This window comes from Chlorocebus sabaeus, chromosome 9 (assembly GCF_047675955.1).
Source record: "Chlorocebus sabaeus isolate Y175 chromosome 9, mChlSab1.0.hap1, whole genome shotgun sequence".
Lineage (NCBI taxonomy): Eukaryota > Metazoa > Chordata > Mammalia > Primates > Cercopithecidae > Chlorocebus > Chlorocebus sabaeus.
Window position 1 is genome coordinate 76,291,416 of NC_132912.1, and position 22,380 is coordinate 76,313,795.

The 22,380-nt window shown below is 36.7% G+C and overlaps 1 long non-coding RNA gene across 2 annotated transcripts in view; it reads right to left on the minus strand.

The window, feature by feature from the left end:
- The window catches only part of LOC140712402 (uncharacterized), a 390,575-nt gene that overhangs the window by 117,657 nt on the left and 250,538 nt on the right, over positions 1–22,380 (minus strand). For both annotated transcript variants that reach the window (XR_012093989.1, XR_012093988.1), the window contains exon 4: positions 7,754–7,890. This is a non-coding gene — a long non-coding RNA (uncharacterized lncRNA). The remainder of the gene's footprint in view (positions 1–7,753; positions 7,891–22,380) is intronic.

The following is a 22,380-nucleotide window of genomic DNA, read 5'->3' on the forward strand; positions in this document are numbered from 1 at the left end:
TAACCATTAATATTTTTCCAGCTTTTTTCATTGTTTTCCAATTTTTCTTTACCTCTATCAAGAATAATTCACTAAATGGCTTAATTCTAAACGTGGTTTAAAAAATAAAACAGGTTTGTCTTACTCTCCTATGACTGCCTATTTGGATACATCCCCTATGACGCCAGAACTAGAACCAATTCCCAGGAGAGTGCAAGAGATTTACAAAGACTATGATTCTAGTATCTTGTGAGAATAAGCCCTGTCCCTACATTTGTTCTTTAAAGAAATGTGTTCTTTCTCAAGCAATTATTTCATAGTGGGATTCTAATTGATTTCCCCCAAAAAGGTAATTCCAAACCCCCATACTTTCTTTTTTTTTTTTTTTTTTTAGGTTCTCTGCCATAACCCTCGGGTTATCTCTGTTGCTCAGCCCTTTTTCATTTTTGTGTTTGTTTCTTGGCCACCAGGTTCTGTCTCATTCTTCTCTTTAATTATTACTGGAGCCCTTTTGAGTCTGCCACCCTCAGAAAATAGAGTTGTGGCTATTGGTTTCCAAGACACGGTCATCCTTGGTGATCTTTGCTCTACAGATTTTTATTTTCCATAATAATAGCTTCCACCTTTTTGTCTAATTTTCAAAACTCATCTTTCTGCAGTAAGAGTTTTATGATCCCATGCTTGGCCATTTGGTCTTTTTAACTGTTTTCCTCTTAAGGACTAATAATCAGTTTAAGGTACTTAATCTACTGGTGTTGAATTCATGGGCAGATCGGCTATCCTTCCTTTTCCTCCATGATTACACTCTATTTGATGATTTTACCTTTAAGTGTTCAATGTTGTGTTTAAAAAGTACTTCTCTGCATTGTAAATTCCATACATCATACTCTTTTCATCTCACCTATATTTTATGAGACTTTAAACTAGTGAAACATGCTAGTTAACTGAACCGAAAGGATCTGCTTAATGCCACTCTCCATAAGGGAACTTGAAAAATTTCCATTTGAGGCACGTACATCTTTCTGGTTTCTTTAAATCTGGAGCTTCAGTTAGGAAACTATGAGAAACACATACTGGCAGACCAATTGCATCAGATATAGCAATGCCTTTGCTTTGCTCTTTGCTATGATTTCTGTTATAAGAAAAGAAGAAACAAGTATTAAGTTAAAATTATCCATTTTAAAATAACTGTGAGCCACTGACAAAATTTAAAAATAGATAAATATACTTTAGCATTTCTCAGACTGTCCACTTTAACCTTTGTAGATATTCCTCCGCCCCCAACTCATTTATGTTGACAAACCTCATCCTTCACTCTGACTCTCCTGAACCTTTCACTGCAATGCCCCATCCAAACCTGCCCTCCAGATGTGGAGCCACCTGATGTAAAACATTCCCGACACTTCATCACATCTAAGTCTATCATATCACTCTATTATTCTCTTCTTGTCCTTCTTGAGTCATTAAAGTGGCTCAAAACTAATCCTTAATTTTATGTTAATAGCCATTAATGTCTGGAAAGGTGACCCTTCTCATGTGACTTAATTATACTTTAAAAAGGCCTCTAATGTCTAAATTTGAAATATTATTAAAATGGTTGGAATCATAAGTTCCAAAGCAGATGAGCAAGTGAAATATAGATGGGTGATAAGGGGGGTCATGTCACCTTCTGATCACACTATGTAAAAAGCTTTTTGCTCTGAGCCTAAGCATGGCTGTCTCTGCTTATCACTGTCTGTCACCAGATGACTAGACTGCAAAAGGGGCTGTCTTTAGTGGAATCTTGATGAACTAATCAACCTTCTTACCTTTGGAGACATAGTGAGTATGAGTTATTAGCTGAGTTTCTGAATGCAAAAACACAATGCTCTCTGAAGGGGAATCCAGTCACTCAGACATAAGCAGACTTTTTTTTAAATAAGTTAAATAAAAGGTTTAGATTTTCTATATAGCCTGAGAATTTTGAATGTTTAATTCAAACTAATTTATTGAGCAATGGCATTTAAGAAAATGGAAAGATGTAAAGGGACTTTCATCAGATGATAAGTGGATAAGAGAGAAAAATGCAGACAGATCAGCCAGAGTTGTGTAAAAGCTGGGAGGCTTGCAGGGTCTTGTAGATAGCCAAGCTGACTAGGGAACAGAGATAAATGGGAGAAGAGATCAGAAAGTTCATCCTTACCCTGCTGCCCGTGGTGAAAGGAGACTCGCAGCGTGTGAGGTACCTGTCTCTAATCGCATGTAAAACTGCAAAACCTGCAGGGTTACTTTGATATGAACAAGGTTAATGTGCTACTCAAGATTAATTGTGGCTTCACAGAGAAATTTATTGAGGATGAGGGAGTATGAAAGTGAAAGGAGGGGCAAACGCCTTGTTAGAGATTCATCACAAGGGGGTGATGGATGAAAGCCTTCAGAAACCAATAATAGGATTTTAAAGATTCACATAAGCAGTATTAAGGCAATCTCCAGTGCTTACCTTAGACAAACTAGAGTTGGTGAATGGCAGAGTAGCGTGGTTAAAGCTGTGAGGAGAAACACAACTGGCTATGCCACAGGGGGCCTTGTGAACTGTCTCTTCTTTGGTTGGCTGATAATGGGTCCTGGGTTTAGTTCTCTACATGATACTTTCATAGATTTAACTATAGACTGATCATTTCAAAGATATCAGATAAACATCAGAAGGGCTGATAGTGGTTATGAGCCTTTTAACTCTATAGTGAAACAGACCCGGACTTGAGTCTCACCTATACCACTCATTAGCTGAACAATCTTGGGCAACTGACCTAACTTCTCAAAACCTCTCTCCTTCATAAAAACAACAGGAAAAAAATAGTTATGCCAATTTACACTTTATTTCAAGTATTAAGTGAGACCATGAATTTCAAATGATTAGCAGAGTCCTTTAGTGCTCAAGAAAATGAGGTGTCATCATCAGAACCATTTTCATTGTTGTCACGATCAGAGGTAATAGTAATCACAGGTACAGAAACACAACAAAGGAGCTGTAGAGTCAAACTGGGGTACTCAGTTGATATAGTTTGGCTGTGTCCCCACCCAAAACTCATCTTGAATTGTAGCTTCCATAATCCCCATGTGTCATGGGAGGGACCAGGTGGGTGGTGATTGAATCATGGGGGCCAGTGTTTCCTGTGCTGTTCTCGTACTAGTGAATAAGTCTCATGAGATCTGATGGTTTCATTAAGGCCAGTTCCCCTGCACATACTCTCTTGCCTGCTGCCATGTAAGACGTGACTTTGCTCCTCCTTCACTTTCTGCCATGATTGTGAGGCCTCCCCAACCATGTGGAACTGTGAGTCCATTAAATCTCTTTCGTTTATACATTACCCAGCATCAGGTATTTCTTAGCCGTGTAAGAAGGGATTAATGCACCAGTGCACCATTCCACCAAAGCATTTTGTGTTATAACCAGAATATCTATGATTGGTTTTTCTCTTCCATAGATAAAATAGTCAAATAACCATCTCCCCTCGTCTTTATTAATAGGCTTATCAGGCACAAAAATTGTTTGTCATTACATCATCATTTCATGTAGAACATGTTACAAATTAATTAGATCGTCCTTACCTTACTTTTGGAATTCACTGCTGTTTTAGATGAACTTGAGTAGGTAACCTGGACTCAGCTACATTAACTGTACATTCTTTCAAGGTGTAACTTTCCGGGGGAGATTTCCACAGATGGCTAATAGATATGTGAATTCTTGTTACCCTCAACTTCAGCAGGTAATGTTCTTTAATTTTGTTCACAGATTCTTAGATTAAATATGGTTTTTGAATTCTGATGTTCTCCATGTATTTACTGAATAATCCATTGCTTTCTCAAAAGAAAGAAAGGAAGAAAAGAAAGAAGGAATGGAAGGAAAGGAAGGAAAGGAAGGGAAGGAAGGGAAGGAATGGAAGGAAGGGAAGGAAGGGAAGGAAGGCAGGGAGGGAGGGAGGGAGGGAGGGAGGAAGGAAGGAAGGAAGGAAGGAAGGAAGGAAGGAAGGAAGGAAGGAAGGAAGGAAGGGTGGGTAGGCCATGAGGGCTCCTCCGTTATTAAGGGGGGTTAAGGCTGTTATGAACGAGGCTTCATGCAGCATCCAGCTAGCTTGCTTGCTTGTTCCCTGCCCTTCTGCTGTGTGAGGAAACAAGAGATCAGCCCTCACCAGACAACCAAATCTGCAAGCACTTTGATCTTGGACTTCTCAGTTTTCACAACTGTGAGAAAATAAATTTCTGTTCTTTATGAATTATGCAGTCTCGAGTATTTTGTTGTAGCAGCACAAACAGACTAAGACATTATCTTTGATGACAAAGATTCAGATTATTCAGCAATCTATTCTAAGCTCATAATAGCAGTTTGCAAATGACCAGTTAGAAAACTGTGCCCATGTGTTTGCAGTGGAATTTGACATGGCTGAAGCTGTGAAATTATGGCTAAAGGAGTTATGGATAAAAATATTGGCTTAATTATAGCCATAGAAAACATAATAATGGTGACGAGAATTTCTTAGTAAAGGTAGAAAAAAAATATGTTTTCTTTTAAGAAAGCAGAGAATTTGAAGATGACCTCCTTGCTGGCATGTCACACTGAATAACAAAAACAGAGTGCATCAACTATATCTATTTTTAAAATTTATTCAACACTTATTAAGCTAAAAATAAAAGAACACTATTACAGACTCAGGTGGTGTGATAGCAGTGAACAACATAAATTTAATCCCTGAAGTCATGAAACATTCTAAACAGTGGGAGGAGAATCAATTCATAAAGAAAAATTAATAATAAATATGAGTTCATGCTATAAAAAATAAGCAAGATAATATGGCAAGAATTACATATGGAGTAGATGTGTAGTTTGGGAGGTCATTATATTCTGGTCATTATTGATTTTCTTTTACCATATCCAACATTCTTTGTCCCTTGCAGCCGAACAGAACTCCTATTTGTCTTTGGGAAAACAAGTTCATTTCTACCCTAGGTCTATGAGTTTCAGATAATGTTTACTGCACCCCCAACACACACAGAGACAATTACAACTTCTCATCTCCACCTCTGGGGTGGATATGTAACCTTGCATATTTAATCAGAGCAATACAAACCTTGGCCCAAATGAGTAGATTGATTGGATAAATAATTGGCACATGATCCAAGCTGAGCCAATGAGAACCTTCTCTGAGAATTTCTGGAACTATTGGGAAAGATACACTCTCTCCTTCTGAGGTCTCTGCTCTAAGGACCATGTAAGTAGAAGCTACTAGGGGTCATCTTTGTAAATAACAGAGAAAACCTATTTGAAAGTAAAGCAAAAGTAGAAGAAAGTGTAATTGAGAGACGAAAGACACTGAGCTTACTCTGTTTCCTGAAAACCTACATCTATCTAAGACTAAGCTACCTGAAAACTTGAAAATATGACTTCTGTGTTATGTGAGCTAGTTAATTTCCAATGCTATGCAAGTTAGCTTGAGACTTACTTTTTTTGTCCCATGTACATGAAAAAGTCTTGATTAATTTGGCAATTAACATTGGCTGGGCATCTCCTGCATTCTAGGCCCAGCAATAGCTAACACTATGTGCTGTTACAAGAGTTAACACATTTAATCCTTATCCTTTAAAAAAAAAATTTGGAGATAACAAGTGTGAAGTTTAGAGATCTCACATAGCTTGACTGGGCTCACAGCTTGCAAATGGGAATGCTGCAATTAAACTCTGAAGACTATGCTCTTCGACAAAACACAATACTGTTTCTCTGTTCAGGCAGCTAACGGCATCTGCTGCCTTGTACCTCAGCAAACTCTGCCTAAGCCCCTAAAACCCCAGGCTACTGGTCTGGAAATGGTTCACATAATAATACAGCCAAGAGAGGTCTAGAACCCTTGAAGCCTAGGTCTTCTCTGCCAATTGCTGTCTAGAATAAAATCAAAAAGACAATATATCCAAGGCCCTAGATAACCACAGCTACTAAGACCCATTTACATGGGATGCATTTTTTATATTTAGCACTCCCTAAAGCATATCTTAAATTCCACAGGCTGCCCAGGATCTTGTTTACGCAGAAGGGATAGGAGAAGATAGAAAAAAATCTCCAAAAATATTTTCTCTATATACTTCTATGAGACTATGTAATATACTTTAGAATAAATGTGTGTGTCTGTATATACATACATACATATATACTGTATATATACAATTATATATACATGAATAAACATAACTGTTCACTATATACACACATATACATGATGCATATTTATATAGACATATGTAATGTACATGTATATATTTGTGTATTTGAACATTTATGCATATAAAATACATTTTCTAGAATGAGCCAACAATTAACAAAATAAGACTATCCTAGTTTAAATGGAAAATGGTTAAATTGGAGTTGAAAGAGCTCAAGAGAGTGGCGTAACATATCTTTAATAAGCCACAATTTGAGATTTAAGAAAATTTATTCTTTTAGGCCTATAAATAATGACTATTTCTGAACATTTGCCTTCTATCTCTAAAAATTACTAGAGCTCATTTTGGAGAACAGGTATTTATTAAATAATAAATTATCCAAATCATTTGAGACTACATAATAAATAGAAACCTGATTGACTTGTCAACTGAGGTCTGGAAGAATTTATAAAGTAATTGCACATATAACTGAAATAAAAGCAATCAAACTGTGCTTTTATCAGTTTCCATAGCAAATTCACTTTCTCGTAGTAGAGAAGTTGGGAATGGAAAGGGCACAATGACGACTAGCACCACATTCTGCCAACAGCCCCCTCCAAGCTGCTTTCATTCATTAACCTAGCCTAATCTTTCAAACAAGGTAGATCCACACCATTGGACTAAATCTCAGTCAACTCTGGAAATCTAAACAATTTTGAGCAGTCGAATGAAAGGTGAAATTCTCATGGAAGATGAGACAGTTGAAATAATAACATCAAACCTCATGTTTTTATTTTCTAGAAAGAAAATCGTCCATATTTAACTTTGATTTATAATGACTGCTTTCTTCCCATGCTTACCAGCATCTTAAGTTTATCTGATAATACAGTTGCATAAAGTTACTTCCTCTATCTAGGCTGAAGAATTCTAATCTGTTGCTAGATACACATATTTCAGGTTAGTCCATAGATCATTGTTTGAGAAAGATTACTAATATAGATCAGTAACTTAAAATCATCCTGTAGTTTTAAAAAATAAAGATGCCTGGAGCCCACCTGAGATCCCCTGAACCACAATGCCTGGGCATGGGGCCCAGACATGTGCATTTCTTTAAAATTCCAACAATAATTGTCATGAAAATCCACCACTGAGAACATCTGAATTCAACAATTTCTAAAGTTCTTTCCAACAATAATTCTGTAATTTCTTTGACTTATGCCTTTAAAAACTACCCTATTTTTTAATGAACTCGTAAATACTTCTAGAGCAAATAATTTTGATGAACTCTCTAAAGTAAGTCTCAAAAGCAGTTGTAAAAGTAGCAGTATTTATGTTTAGGAATGCCTTCAAGTCAAGTAAAAGTCATTAGTCGCATAAAAAATAGAACTCTTTCTCCCTTCATACAATAAAAAGTCTGGAGATAGGTAATTATTGACTTGACTCAGAAGCTCAGGGAGGTTGAGGTGATCTCTCTGGTCAGAAAATGACTTTTGCAGTCTCAACTACCCTGACTTCATTCAAGGCAGAAAGAAGGGTGAAGAACAAGAAAGGATGGGTAACTACAAACATCTCCTTTAATCATGAAAGCAAAAACCTTAATAAATACCTTTTGACTAGACTTCCAAGTAGGTATTCTTGGCAAAACAGGATCTTAAGGCTACTCCTAGTTTTAAGATATCCTGAGAACTGGTTTAGACCAGCCGTAATCTATTGCCAGGGCCAAATACATTGTCATCACGCCAACTGAAAAAAAAAAAAAAAAGATTCTGATTGATAAGTAAGAAGATGGATATTGAATAAGAAATATTGCAAATAACTATTTTAAGTCAATTTTAATGAAAAAAGAGATAAAGTTCAACTACTCTTTGTTATAGAAAATCATAATACACCACAATATATTTATGCAATTGCCAAAGAATAATTTCAAAAAATTTTTGGTAAATAAACTCATGGATCTGACAAATGCATATTCTCTCTTTTAAGATAATTATTTTGAAAAGTAACATTTATTTAGATGCATAAGTTCTTATGTTACATCATTTATTCCACAGATTTAATCAAAGACCATTATTGTCTTACACTGTGAAGGCAAGATGTTTAATAAGAAATAAGTCAGGAGCAAATATAATTGTTTTATTTAAAGTCACTAAAAGAATTTAAAAATCCATCAAACCATTGTTCAGTTTGACAACAGGTATAAAAGACTTAAGATGTGGCACACATTATTGTCCTTGGCCATTCATTTTAGAGAATTTTATATATTAGATTATAATGCAAAACTATCTACAAATGTTTGTTATTTTAACAGCATAAAACTTTTAACTTATTGAACTGTCCAATAACAATGGATTGTTATATGAAATACACATTCATATGCTAGTATACCATTTTGTCATTAAAAATAATTAACAATCAAGAAGACTACTAATCACCTGGAGAAATGTTCAGGACATATTAAATGATAAGAAAAGGTACCAAATTATATGCAGTATGTTCCAAATTGTTTACGTAATAATTTATTTATGGAACACAGGCTAGATGTTAGTATTTGAATGTATTCATTCATTACTAGTTATTTGAACGTATTTATTTCATTAGATTCTCACAACTGTATGAGGTAGGTTATAATATTCTCCACATCCTACAGGTGAAGAAACTGAGGTTTAGAACAGTTATGGAAGTTACTCAAAAACACATAACTAACAAGTACCAGAGCTGGAACATGAATTCAGGAGTCCTAGTTTTAGAAGCTGGGCTTATATGTCTACAATGATATATACCTACAGAACAATTTTGGAAAAATGCACCAAAAGGATAACATAAGTTATATCTGAGTGGTGAAATTACCATGTTTCCTATATTTTCTGAAATTTTCAGAATAAATATGTATTAATAATAATCAGAAAGTATGATGATTATTTGATAGGCTTTTAAATCCAATAATCACTTAATAAGCTTTTAAACCTGATTTGGTAGGCAATCAAATCAGCCAGGGCTCTACTCAACAACTCCTAATAATATGAACTCTACAAAGTGTTATTCATCTGTACTGAAAAATGAGACTTTTCTAAAATAGCAAATCATGAAATATAACAGCTCATGAACAGTGTCTCCTATATAGTCTTCTTTAAGTTCAATAGTCTTGTTACAGGGCAATTGAAGCATTCTGCATGTATAGTTAGAAATATATTGTAGCCCACATATTGAGCCCGTTTGACTCAGAACAATGATATTATTACATTACACTTTTCCTTTCTTCCTTTAAAAGTATTTCTTCCTAAATGAAAATTGAAGGGAAAACCCCATTTTTTTCCTTCAAGCCCTGAATAAATAATCAGCTATCACATTCAGATACACATAAAACAAAAACACCTAGCAAATCAGTTTAACCAACAATATCACAATATTCTCAACAGAATCGCTGAAAGATTTTATTGGAGAAGAAACTTCTCTAGTAAGGTATCAATATAGACCAACATCCTATTAAGTATTAATTTCCTTAAAATATATTTCTAGTGATACTTAACAATATTTATTTACTTAACAGCAATTAACACATATTAACTACTTGTGCTTTTTGGAATTTAATGATGCTAAAGGGATTATTTTAGCCAAGTAATTTGGTTTTGCCAAAAATGATGCCAGTACACTGTTACATTCAAGCCGTCTATTTAAATAGGTTAGATTTTTTCCTTAACGTTTATTTCCAATGATGTTCTATTTGTTAATACACAGTCTTTCAAATCTGATGTCTTTCTTATGATCTGAGCTTTGGCAGTGATTAATTCTATACCTTTAAGTCAAGTGCTTTCTGGGCCTCAGACTTCATATCTGTTAAATGGCATAGTTTCTTCTTTCACTGAAATTCTATGAAAAGTTTTGTAATTATCTGGGCAATTTCGAAAATAAGCACAGAAAATAAAGTAATTATGTTCAGTTAACCCTAAAATTCTTCTTTTTTTCTTTTTTTTTTTTCCGAGATGGAGTCTTGCTCTGTCACCCAGGCTAGAGTGCAGTGGCACGATCTCGGGTTCAAGCAATTCTCCTGTCTCGGCCTCCCAAGCAGCTGGCACCTTAAAATTCTTTGATGCACAATAATACGTTGTAATATCTTTTTCCTTTGACTAACATTATTACAGACTAAGGCTTCATGTATCTGTATAATATGAAAAAAATAGTACTTTGAGCCTTTCAAAAATAGAAAAGGATCATATAGAAAAATAAAGAAATATACTTTAAGGAAATTAATACTTAACAGAATGTTGGTCTACATTAATTACCTAACTAGAGAAGTTCCTTCTCCAATAAAATATTTCAATAAATTAAATGATTCTATTGAGAATATTGTGATATTGCTAGCTAAACTAATTTGCTAGGTGTTTTTGTTTTTTGCATATGTAAGTGCAATGGCTGCTTATTTTATTTGGGACTTGAGGAAAAAAAGTAAATATGGGTCGATTTCAGATTTAGTAAATAGTTTCCATTATATTTTCAATTCATAGTTTAAGCAAATCTTGCCTACAATATTTAAAATGGAAAAGCTTATTTTTATGGAGATATGATAATACATAATAAAACAATTCCAGGGTGAGGGTGATACTGAAATAAAAAGAATCTAAAAGTACAATGGTACAGTGCCTGGTTCAGTGTTTTTGCCCAGCAAGTACTTGAATTTATTTCAAAGATTTCTAAATTTGATAATTGTCTTAAGTTCCAGATGTAAAATGAATTAATTACCTTGAAAGGGAATAGTGATACTACCAAAGGAATCACAGAATGTGGAATTAACTATTCTCCATTATGCAGTTCTCGATAGCATTTGCTATCACTTTAATGTATCTTACTAACCTATTAAATAATTCATTCAGAACATATTTATTGAGGAATTATCATTTTACACACACTATTCTAAGCACTGGGGATACTGGAGCATATGAGGCAGAACAAAACCCTTACCTTCATGGAGCTTCCATTGCAGAGGAGGAAACAGATATAAACAAGATAAAAAGTAAATTATATAGTACATTACATAGTAATAGCTACTAAAGAGAAAATATGTGGCCAGGCACAGTGGCTCATGCCTGTAATCCCAGCACTTTGGGAGGCCAAGGTAGGTGGATCACGAGGTCAGGAATTTAAGACCATTCTGGCCAAGATGGTGAAACGCTGTCTCTACTAAAAATACCAAAATTAGCCAGGCATGGTGGCACACGCCTGTAATCCCAGCTACTTGGGGGGCTGAGGCAGAGAATTGCTTGAACCTGGGAGGCAGAGGTTGCAGTGAGCCGAAATCATGCCACTGCACTCCAGCCTGGGCAACAGAGTCAGACTCTGTCTCAAAAAAAAAAAAGAAAAAAAGAAAATATGTCTATTTCCAACCATTTCCTTGAAGCATAGACAGCATTTCTTAGTTATGGGTTTTGTTTGGCTTGGAAAACAAACCTATCTAAACCTTTTCATCTCTAGAGGAATCTGAGTCATCATTTTTTGACTTTTTCCAGTTCATATATACTCCTATTATAGTATAATCAGATGCTTACAGTATCCAGATTCACTGAAGTTTGGTAGGATAATAACAGGATGCTTTTAAATCCCCCTTTCATGTAAATCTCCTATGCACTCATCTCCCACAATTATACTGGTACATTTCCATGGTCTCAAGAACTCCTCAGTATATGTTCAGGAATGTAAAGATATGGCCGGCCTTGGGTGTCCTACTGAGCTTGCCAATAAAATTCTGGCTGAAGAAGTCAAATTATACAATGGACTATTCCCATCAATTAAACTTTATGCTTTCCCTATTAACTAGGCCATTTACTGGGGCACACGGACACATGCAGACATCCATAATTGTTTAGTTCCAATAAACAGGAACTTCCACTACTATAAAGGATGGCTGTGATTACCCAAATTTGTTTTGTGTGTGTGTGTGGGTCCTATAAAGACAAACCTCAGGGCAAAAGAAAAGCTGAATAGTTTGTGCTTAAAAACCAGCCATCAGCAAACCTCAAGTGCCAGTAGATGTAATACGTTATTGACTAACTCCTGATTACACTGAGAAAGAGTGGGAGTGTTAGCAACCTATGCTTTCATTTATCTCATGAGTGAAACACACATTTTTCTCTGTCCCCTAGGGACCAGAAAGAATGCTGGACACTGAGTCAATAAGACACTTGCTTTTTCTTCAAGGAGTTCACAGATGGACACCGACACCTAAACAGAGTGTATCCCAATGTCCTATCCTAATTATGATGATAAGAAATGAATAGGGATGTATAGGACCTAGAGAAGGTGCACCTAAACTAATTTTGAAAGAGGTTGAGTAGGGAGAGGGGATCGCACTTAGAAAAGAAGTTCTGGAAATAACTTACCCCTGAGCTGGGTTATCTGGATGAAGGAAGGAAGAAATTCAAGGACATAGAAATGAAACCCTATGATGTATACCAGAACGACAAGCAGTTCAATGTTGAACAGGAATAAATTTGATGTGAAGAACAGGGAAAAATAAGCCTGAGAAGACACCAGGGCCAAATTCTGGAAGCTTGGACTTCACTCCATAGGCAACACCTGAGACATCGACCTGTGTTCAGAAAGAGGGTGGTACTCATTCAGATTAGTGGAAGGTGGCAAGCATGGAAATGGAGGTTATTCGTTTAATCCAGGAAGAACATAATAAAAGCCTAACTAGGTAGCAGACATTGAGATTAAGCAGGAACATTGCCAGGACTTGACAATTGATTGATAACGAGAGCAAAAAAAAAAGAGAAGTCAAATATAACTGCCAGACTTTTACCTTCCTTAAAATGGGTAAAGAACTTCTGGGGCTTCCCAGGTTAAGCAGTTTGTTTTCAGAGACTATTGTATGCCATCTACAAGGAGAAGACCTGCAGGCAGCTGTAAACACAGCCTTTTGAGTTTCATGTCATCCCCTTAAAGGTGATCCAATTTCCATTTTAAAAAATTTTTATTAATGTAATTAAATTTTCATGATTTATATATAAATGTTCAGAATAAAATATAAGAAACACCATAGAATATACTGTGCTCCCCTTTGAGATGGTTCTGTAAAGACTTTCATTACAAATAAATTTTTTATTGCTCACTGTGTGGAGAGGGGATAGAGATAGTTAATAGAGTTTATAATTCGATTAATACTAGTAATAATAGTCTACAATTAAAAGGAAGAAAGGAGAGAGTACACATTATATAATAAGTTACTCTTCTCATGACAATTCATTATGTATCTGTTACTTTCAATTTATGAATGTGAAAAATATATTTTATAGAGGTTAAATAAATGGTCCTAGATGACACTGAAAGTAACTTGTAGAGTCAGATTTTTTAAATAAATAAAATAAGAACTATCATCGACAAAAGGTCTAATTTATATCTCATCATCATATTTTTATATACTCCTTAATTCAGTCTCTTGAGGTAAGTAGCACTGTTTTGATTTTTTTTATTTTTTTATTTTTTGCCAAGCTGTCTTTCAAAGTGACTGTACTATTTTGCATTCCCACCAGGAATAAATGAGAGTTTCTGTTGCTCCACATTCTTACTGCTTTGATTTTTATTATGCACTATCGCAGAGATTTGCCTACACCTGAAAGAAGTATTTCAGAAATCTATAAATATGTCATTGGAATCTTATATTTATGTTTTTAAACTAATTTTAAAAACCATTACAAAATAGAGTTTGGCAGTTTCTTACAAAACTAAATATACTCTTACCATACAATCCAGCAATCTCATTTTTTGGTATTTTCCCGAAGGAGTTGAAAACATATCCACACAAAATCTGCACACAGATGTTTATAGCAGCTTTAATCCTAGTTATTAAAACTTGGAAGCAACCACAATGTCCTTTAGAAGATTAATAGATAAATAAACTGGAGTATATCCAGACAACAAAATATTATTCAGCAGTAAAAATAAATGAGTTGGCTGGGTATGGTGGCTGTAATTGATTACACCTGTAATCCGAGCACTTTGGGAGGCCAAGGTGGGCAGATCACCTGAGATCAGGAGTTCAAGACCAGCCTGGCCAACATGGTGAAAACCTGTCTCTACTAAACACACAAAAATTAGCCAGGTGTGGTGGCACACACCTGTAATCTCAGCTACTTGGGAGGCTGAGGCAGGAGAATCACTTGAACTTGGGAGGCAGAGGTTGCAGTGAGCTGAGATTGTACCACTGCACTCCAGCCTGGCCAACAGAGCAAGACTCTGTCTCAAAAATAAATAAATAAACAAACAAACAAACAAACAAAAACTGAGTTACCTAGCCATGAAAAAACATGAAGGAAACATAAATGCACATTACTGAGTGAAAGAAGGCAATCTGAAAAGCCTAAATAATCTATAATACCAACTATATGACATTCCAGAAAAGGTAAAGCTACACAAACAATATGAAGATTAGTGATTAACAAGCATTAGAGGCAAGGAAGGAGTGAATAGGCAGAGGGCAGAGGATTTTGAAGATAGTGAAAATACTCCATATGATAGTATAGTGGTGAACACATGCCATTATGCATTTATTCAAGCCCAGAAAATGCACAACACCAGGAGTAAACCCTAATGCAAACTGTGGGTTTTAGGTGATTATGAAGTGTCAATGTAGATTCAACAATTGCAGTAAGTGTACAACTCTGGTGGGGACTGTTGATAATGGTGGAGGCTATGCATGAGTGGGGTCAAAGGATATATGCGTTGTCTGTACCTTCCTCTCAACTTGGCTGTGAACCTAAAACTGTTCTAAAAAGCAAATCTATTTAAAATATATATATATATATATATAGCAACAACATACACACATCAATCCCAAATTACAGTACATTAGAGAAAACCAATATGTTAATGCTTATCGCACGGTTAAAAGGTTTTGTGAGAAACCTCTAAATATAACATCTCTTCTCATACCTGCTTGAAAAGTACACTGTGATTGTATGGTGTTTTAAAAAGATTATATTCAGCTAATCTGTATGAATGTCACTTTTCTCCATATTGTGAAGCTAACACAAATAAATAAAAATTTAGGTACTGAATTAAATGTTTGTGGTTATAAAAGAAGCTCAAATTAGGATATTCAAATGCATTTCATGAAGTAAATTTTAGAAAATGTATTTTACCAAAGCATGATTTTTTTTCCTGTTTTGTAAATTGGGATTTGAGATAAAGTTTTACTCTACAAGAAGAAATTCTGCTTCAAATGAACAGCAATGAGTTGTTAAAACACTGCAATATAAAACTTTTTTTTTTTTTTGATACAGAGTCTCACACTGTCGCCCAGGAGTGCAATGGCACAATCTCATCTCACTGCAGCATCCACCTCCTGAGTTCAAGCAATTCTCCCACCTCAGCCTCCTGAGTAGCTGGGATTTCAGGGATCCACCACCACACCCAGCTATTTTTTGTATTTTTAGTAGAGACAGGGTTTCACCACGTTGGCCAGGCTGGTCTTGAACGCCTGACCCAGGTGATCCACCTGCCTCAGCCTCCCAAAGTACTGGGATTACAGGTGTGAGCCACCATGCCCAGCCTAAAATATTTTTCTTTAAAAAATGTTTCTATTTGGTTAATCAACATGGCCCAAGTACCATACAAGATTTATAATCCCTTCCTGCACGATTAGGAATGTTTCTGGAGGCAGACTATATTTTGAAAGCTAAGGAGACCTTCTAATGCCTGAAGATGACTTTATTCACTGTTTTATTCTTTTAATAAATTTATTTTTTTAAAGATGCTAATCTCAATATAAATCATATAAAATATGAAGCTTTTAATTCTAGTTGATTCGATTTTGTGATTCACACTTCCCTATAGGCATATGTTTAATAACTTTTCTATTTTCTGTAAGACATAACACTGGGAAAGATTTAAGAGTCCAATAGTTGCTGACTATTTGCATGGCAGATTACCAAAGGAAATACTGCTATGTGAAAACAAACTTTTTTCCCTGATATTTGAGGTTCTTAGTTGCTGGACATTTTTTTAATCAAACCAGACACTGACTGGAACACTACAGTCACTTTGCCCTTAATTGTCTCAGATACATATTTGGATATTCAAGAATACAAGCAAACAACCCAGCTTTCTGCTTTTGAGGTAAGAATATTTAGTTGAGATGGCTGGCATACCAAGAAATCTGCTCACCTTATATAGGTGTGTGCCACAGGCAGTAAATGGTGACGGTGGCCTTCCTAGCATATGATTTGAAAACTATCATGATTTTAGAATTGCTTTCAGAACATTTAATATCATGTGATTGAAGTTTTTATGTAATATCTCTTATGATCCCAGCCAAACCCTAACCTTCTCAGAGGCAGGGATCATCCTTTACAAACCCCAAATGACAAAAAGTGTCTTGCATGTGGTGAGTAAGCACTGGACAAGGCTTGTTTATACGATTAATCTAAACCTGTTCACGTAACAAGGAGATCTTCCTAAGCTATAAGTCTTGGGTGTAGCCTAGAAGTTAGCTAACTTTGGGCAATCTGGCATTGATTCAAGGCAGTTATAGCTCTAACAAAATGTGAGCTTGCTTCTGTGACTTTTTCAAAAATCTATTGTGGCCTTGCTAGGTAATACCTAAGTCACTTCAAAATCACAGTCCAGTTGACAGGCAGTCTTTCTGAAACTCACATTCTATTCCTCATTCGGTTCTCTTCCTGCTGCCCTGGTAAAGTGTCTGTCACTTCCTCTTTAAAAGCATGAGAGAGAGGAGAGTGTGGACTTCATGTCAGGAGCAGTTGTCTTCTCTTCAACTCTTAACCCTGCTCTCCAGGGTAGAGGAAGTAAAGAATTTAATTAGTCTGGGTTAAATCAGACTATGTGAACAAAAAATACAGAAAAGCTTGGAGAAGCCTGGAAATTTTAGACAGCAAAAGAAAGAACCATCCTGATGACACCACCAAAATAGTCATCTGGTTTTTGGTCTGCGAACTATTGTTAGCGCCATAGACTTGCAGGAGTCTGGGAAGCTTCACCTGTGGTACCTTGTTCCCCTTCCTTCAGAAAAGATGCACCACGAGTGGTATGGGCAAATAGAAATCCCCATATCTTCGGTGGGCTCCTGAGGAAAGAGACTCTAGAATGCTGAGATGTGTCTGCAGGAGGTTTAATGGAACATGTTCTCAGGAACTACTATGAGGGAGCAAGGAAATCAAGACCAAACAGAGGCAGAAGCCAACCTGGGACACAGTTGCAACAGGGGCCTTTGCCAATCACTCAGGAAGCTCTAAAGCTGGGAACCCCTTCAGGGGTGTCTGTCATTGAAGTAAAGGGGCCAGATCTTTGTACCGCCCAACAGCAACCAGTCACTGAATGTGGGCTGTCCTGGGAAGGGAGCACCCATCCGTAGAGGGCAATTCCCAGAAAGGAATGTAGTCTTGAGCTATCAGAGGCCAACATTGCCAGTCTCTTAGGAATAAATGCCTAATTCTTTAAGGGGGATCTGAGTGGCATTACATGGTGTCACTATCCCCACTCAGCTGGCTAATTAGCGCCATCAGCAGAAATGATTAGGATTACTGCGACCCTAGGGCTAAGAGTCATTACATTTCACCCTCTGCTGAGCAAAGTGCTGACCATGTGCCAAGCACTCTTCTACATAAATTATCTCATTTGATCTTCTTAACACCATAAGGTCTTACTTGTCTCTCGATCTGCATGTAAAGAAACTGAGGCTTAGAGATATTAAGCAACTTTCTCAAGTTCATACTACCCATTAGGGCACGAAGAGAGATTGAAAGGCAGATCTTTCTGAATCACAAGTGTTCTGTTTATATGCTGGATTATGTTTATTGATTTGGGAATGTTGAACCAGCCTTGCATCCCAGGGATGAAGCCCACTTGATCATGGTGGATAAGCTTTTTGATGTGCTGCTGAATCTGGTTTGCCAGTATTTTACTGAGGATTTTTGCATCGATGTTCATCAGGGATATTGGTCTAAAATTCTCTTTTTCTGTTGTGTCTCTGCCAGGCTTTGGTATCAGGATGATGTTGGCCTCATAAAATGAGTTAGGGAGGATTCCCTCTTTTTCTATTGATTGGAATAGTTTCAGAAGGAATGGTACCAGCTCCTCCTTGTACCTCTGGTAGAATTTAGCTGTGAATCCATCTGGTCCTGGAATTTTTTTCGTTGGTAGGCTATTAATTATTGCCTCAATTTCAGAGCCTGCTATTGGTCTATTCAAGACAAGAACCACATGATTATCTCAATAGATGCAGAAAAGGCTTTTGACAAAATTCAACAGCCCTTCATGCTAAAAACTCTCCATAAATTCGGTATTGATGGAACGTACCTCAAAATAATAAGAGCTATTTATGACAAACCCACAGTCAATATCATACTGAATGGGCAAAAACTGGAAAAATTCCCTTTGAAAACTGGCACAAGACAGGGATGCCCTCTCTCACCACTCCTATTCAACATAGTGTTGGAAGTTCTGGCTAGGGCAATCAGGCAAGAGAAAAAAATCAAGGGGATTCAGTTAGGAAAAGAAGAAGTCAAATTGTCCCTCTTTGCAGATGACATGATTGTATATTTAGAAAATCCCATTGTCTCAGCCCAAAATCTCCTTTAGCTGATAAGCAACTTCAGCAAAGTCTCAGGATACAAAATTAATGTGCAAAAATCACAAGCATTCTTATACATCAGTAACAGACAAACAGAGAGCCAAATCATGAATGAACTTCCATTCACAATTGCTTCAAAGAGAATAAAATACCTAGGAATCCAACTTACAAGGGATGTAAAGGATCTCTTCAAGGAGAACTACAAACCACTGCTCAGTGAAATAAAAGAGGACACAAACAAATGGAAGAACATACCATGCTCATGGATAGGAAGAATCAATATCGTGAAAATGGCCATACTGCCCAAGGTTTTTTATAGATTCAATGCCATCCTCATCAAGCTACCAATGAGTTTCTTCACAGAATTGGAAAAAACTGCTTTAAAGTTCATATGGAACCAAAAAAGAGCCCGCATCTCCAAGACAATCCTAAGTCAAAAGAACAAAGCTGGAGGCATCACGCTACCTGACTTCAAACTATACTACAAGGCTACAGTAACCAAAACAGCATGGTACTGGTACCAAAACAGAGATTAGACCAATGGAACAGAACAGAGTCCTCAGAAATAATACCACACATCTAAAGCCATCTGATCTTTGACAAACCTGAGAGAAACAAGAAATGGGGAAAGGATTCCCTATTTAATAAATGGTGCTGGGAAAATTGGCTAGCCATAAGTAGAAAGCTGAAACTGGATCCTTTCCTTACTCCTTATACAAAAATTAATTCAAGATGGATTAGAGACTTAAATGTTAGACATAATACCATAAAAACCCTAGAGGAAAACCTAGGTAGTACCATTCAGGACATAGGCATGGGCAAAGACTTCATGTCTAAAACACCAAAAGCAACGGCAGCAAAAGCCAAAATTGACAAATGGGATCTCATTAAACTAAAGAGCTTCTGCACAGCAAAAGAAACTACCATCAGAATGAACAGGCAACCTACAGAATGGGAGAAAATGTTTGCAATCTACTCATCTGACAAAGGGCTAATATCCAGAACCTACAAAGAACTCAAACAAATTTATGAGAAAAAAACAAACAATCCCATCAAAAAGTGGGCAAAGGATATGAACAGACATTTCTCAAAAGAAGACATTCATACAGCCAACAGACACATGAAAAAATGCTCATCATCACTGGCCATCAGAGAAATGCAAATCAAAACCATAATGAGATACCATCTCACACCAGTTAGAATGGCGATCATTAAAAAGTCAGGAAACAACAGGTGCTGGAGAGGATGTGGAGAAATAGGAACACTTTTACACTGTTGGTGGGATTGTAAACTAGTTCAACCATTATGGAAAACAGTATGGCGATTCCTCAAGGATCTAGAACTAGATGTACCATATGACCCAGCCATCCCATTACTGGGTATATACCCAAAGGATTATAAATCATGCTGCTATCAAGACACATGCACATGTATGTTTATTGCGGCTCTATTCACAATAGCAAAGACTTGGAATCAACCCAAATGTCCATCAGTGACAGACTGGATTAAGAAAATGTGGCACATATACACCATGGAATACTATGCAGCCATAAAAAAGGATGAGTTTGTGTCCTTTGTAGGGACATGGATGCAGCTGGAAACCATCATTCTTAGCAAACTATCACAAGAACAGAAAACCAAACACCGCATGTTCTCACTCATAGGTGGGAACTGAACAATGAGATCACTTGGACTCGGGAAGGGGAACATCACACACCGGGGCCTATCATGGGGAGGGGGGACGGGGGAGGGATGGCATTGGGAGTTATACCTGATGTAAATGACGAGTTGATGGGTGCTGACGAGTTGATGGGTGCAGCACACCAACATGGCACAAGTATACATATGTAACAAACCTGCACGTTATGCACATGTACCCTAGAACTTAAAGTATAATAATAATAAAAAATAAATTTAAAAAAAAAAAAGAAAAAAAAATAACAAGTGTTCTGTACCTGTGCGTAGCATTCAAAATTACATTTTGTTGTTGTTGTTGATGTTGTGTTTTGATTCCTGACCACTGCACAGATATTCTGGTATGAGAGGTGAGAGCAAAATGTATTTACATACAGAAGGAGGAGTGCAAAGTCTAGAGAGTTTAGATTTCTGAAAAGTTCCTAAACTATATAAAACCACGTACCCAAGCATACACCGTTGAGGCCAGTGAGAGAGGGAGAAGACTTCGTGCCAGCCAGATGGGCGGAATCAGCATCACTATCTGGAACTCTCATGAAATAGTGGACCTAGAAATGATGAACTGAGGCAACAGTGCCAACCACGGCATCACCTTCAAAAAACAGCATTTATAAGACTCTTTTCCTCAAACTTCCTCCCTTTATCTCCCTTCCCCCAAAGCAAAATCCAAAAGCCTACAAAAAAATAATTAGGTATGTACTGAAGTTCAGGAACTTGATTTGAATGGTGTTCTAACTGTGTCACACATCAGCTTCAGGTTGCTTTGCTCATGCAACCTACTGTCTTTGCAGTTATTTCCCTTTGTGTGTCCTGACTTCTTCCCAGAATAGCTATTATGTCTAGTTCAAGAGCATGTCATAGCAGATATTTCTCATCTCAACTACACAAAGGTACTATGTAATTATGGAACGTACTGAAAGGACCTTGGAGGAAAAGCAAGTTAGCCATCTAATAAGAAAAAATTTAAAACAATAAAAAGAGAGTATTTTCAAAATGTTTTTTAGCACGTGTATGGGACGATTTTCCTATAACAATCACTATTTCATGATCCAGCATGATTTCCAGAATATTACAGGTACAGTGGCAGTCTCAGTACCTGATGATTGAGAACAGCGTGTTCCCGGACATCTCGCTTCAAAACAAAGCAGAAATAACTGGATCTTCCTTGCTTATTTCTTTTCTCCCCCACCAAGACACGTGGGCATTGTAAAGAAGACAAATTGCGAAACCGGTCAAAATTTTTCAAATCTTGGGAAGCACTTGAGCAGTCAAGGAATTATCTCTTACTTTCTACATGAATTAATTTAATTAATGTAGTGAAATATTGATGAGGCTCCCTTTCAGAGCTCAAAATATAGTAGGCACTCAATACATATTTGTTAAATTAATAAATGCCCATCACCTACTTCATTAAGCCTTCTCATTTATTTTTGTGGAATTAATCCACTCCTCCTCTGTGCTCTGACAGCATTTTGCACACTTTTTGTAACATTCTAACATACTGACTTTTACTATATTTAGTGAAAGCCTGTGTCTCTTTCTCATGCCTTAAGGGCACGAACCGGGCCTCATTCAATCTATATCCCACATGTTGTCTTGTACACAGCAGTTTTCAATATCAATGTTTTGCAGATAGAATTGATGATCTGCTATTTTAGGACCAATCAGAATGACCTGTGAAATTGATTAGTCGCAGAGGACAGAAATTGGCAGGTATGCCAAAACGTTGTTGCTGGGGGACAGTGGCAATACCTTATACCTTGACAAGGAAGGTGAATTCAATTCTGTTAAGTGCCCATGGCAATGATGTAGCATATTGCAATGCACTCTGTCTCATTTTGGCATTGCTGCCCTCTCCTGCCATCTGCAAGCAGCACGACACTCTCAGGCTGAAATCCATGGTTACCATGCTGATTTCAGTGTGCTTGGGTTGAAAGGAAAGAAGGCAATTACCATTC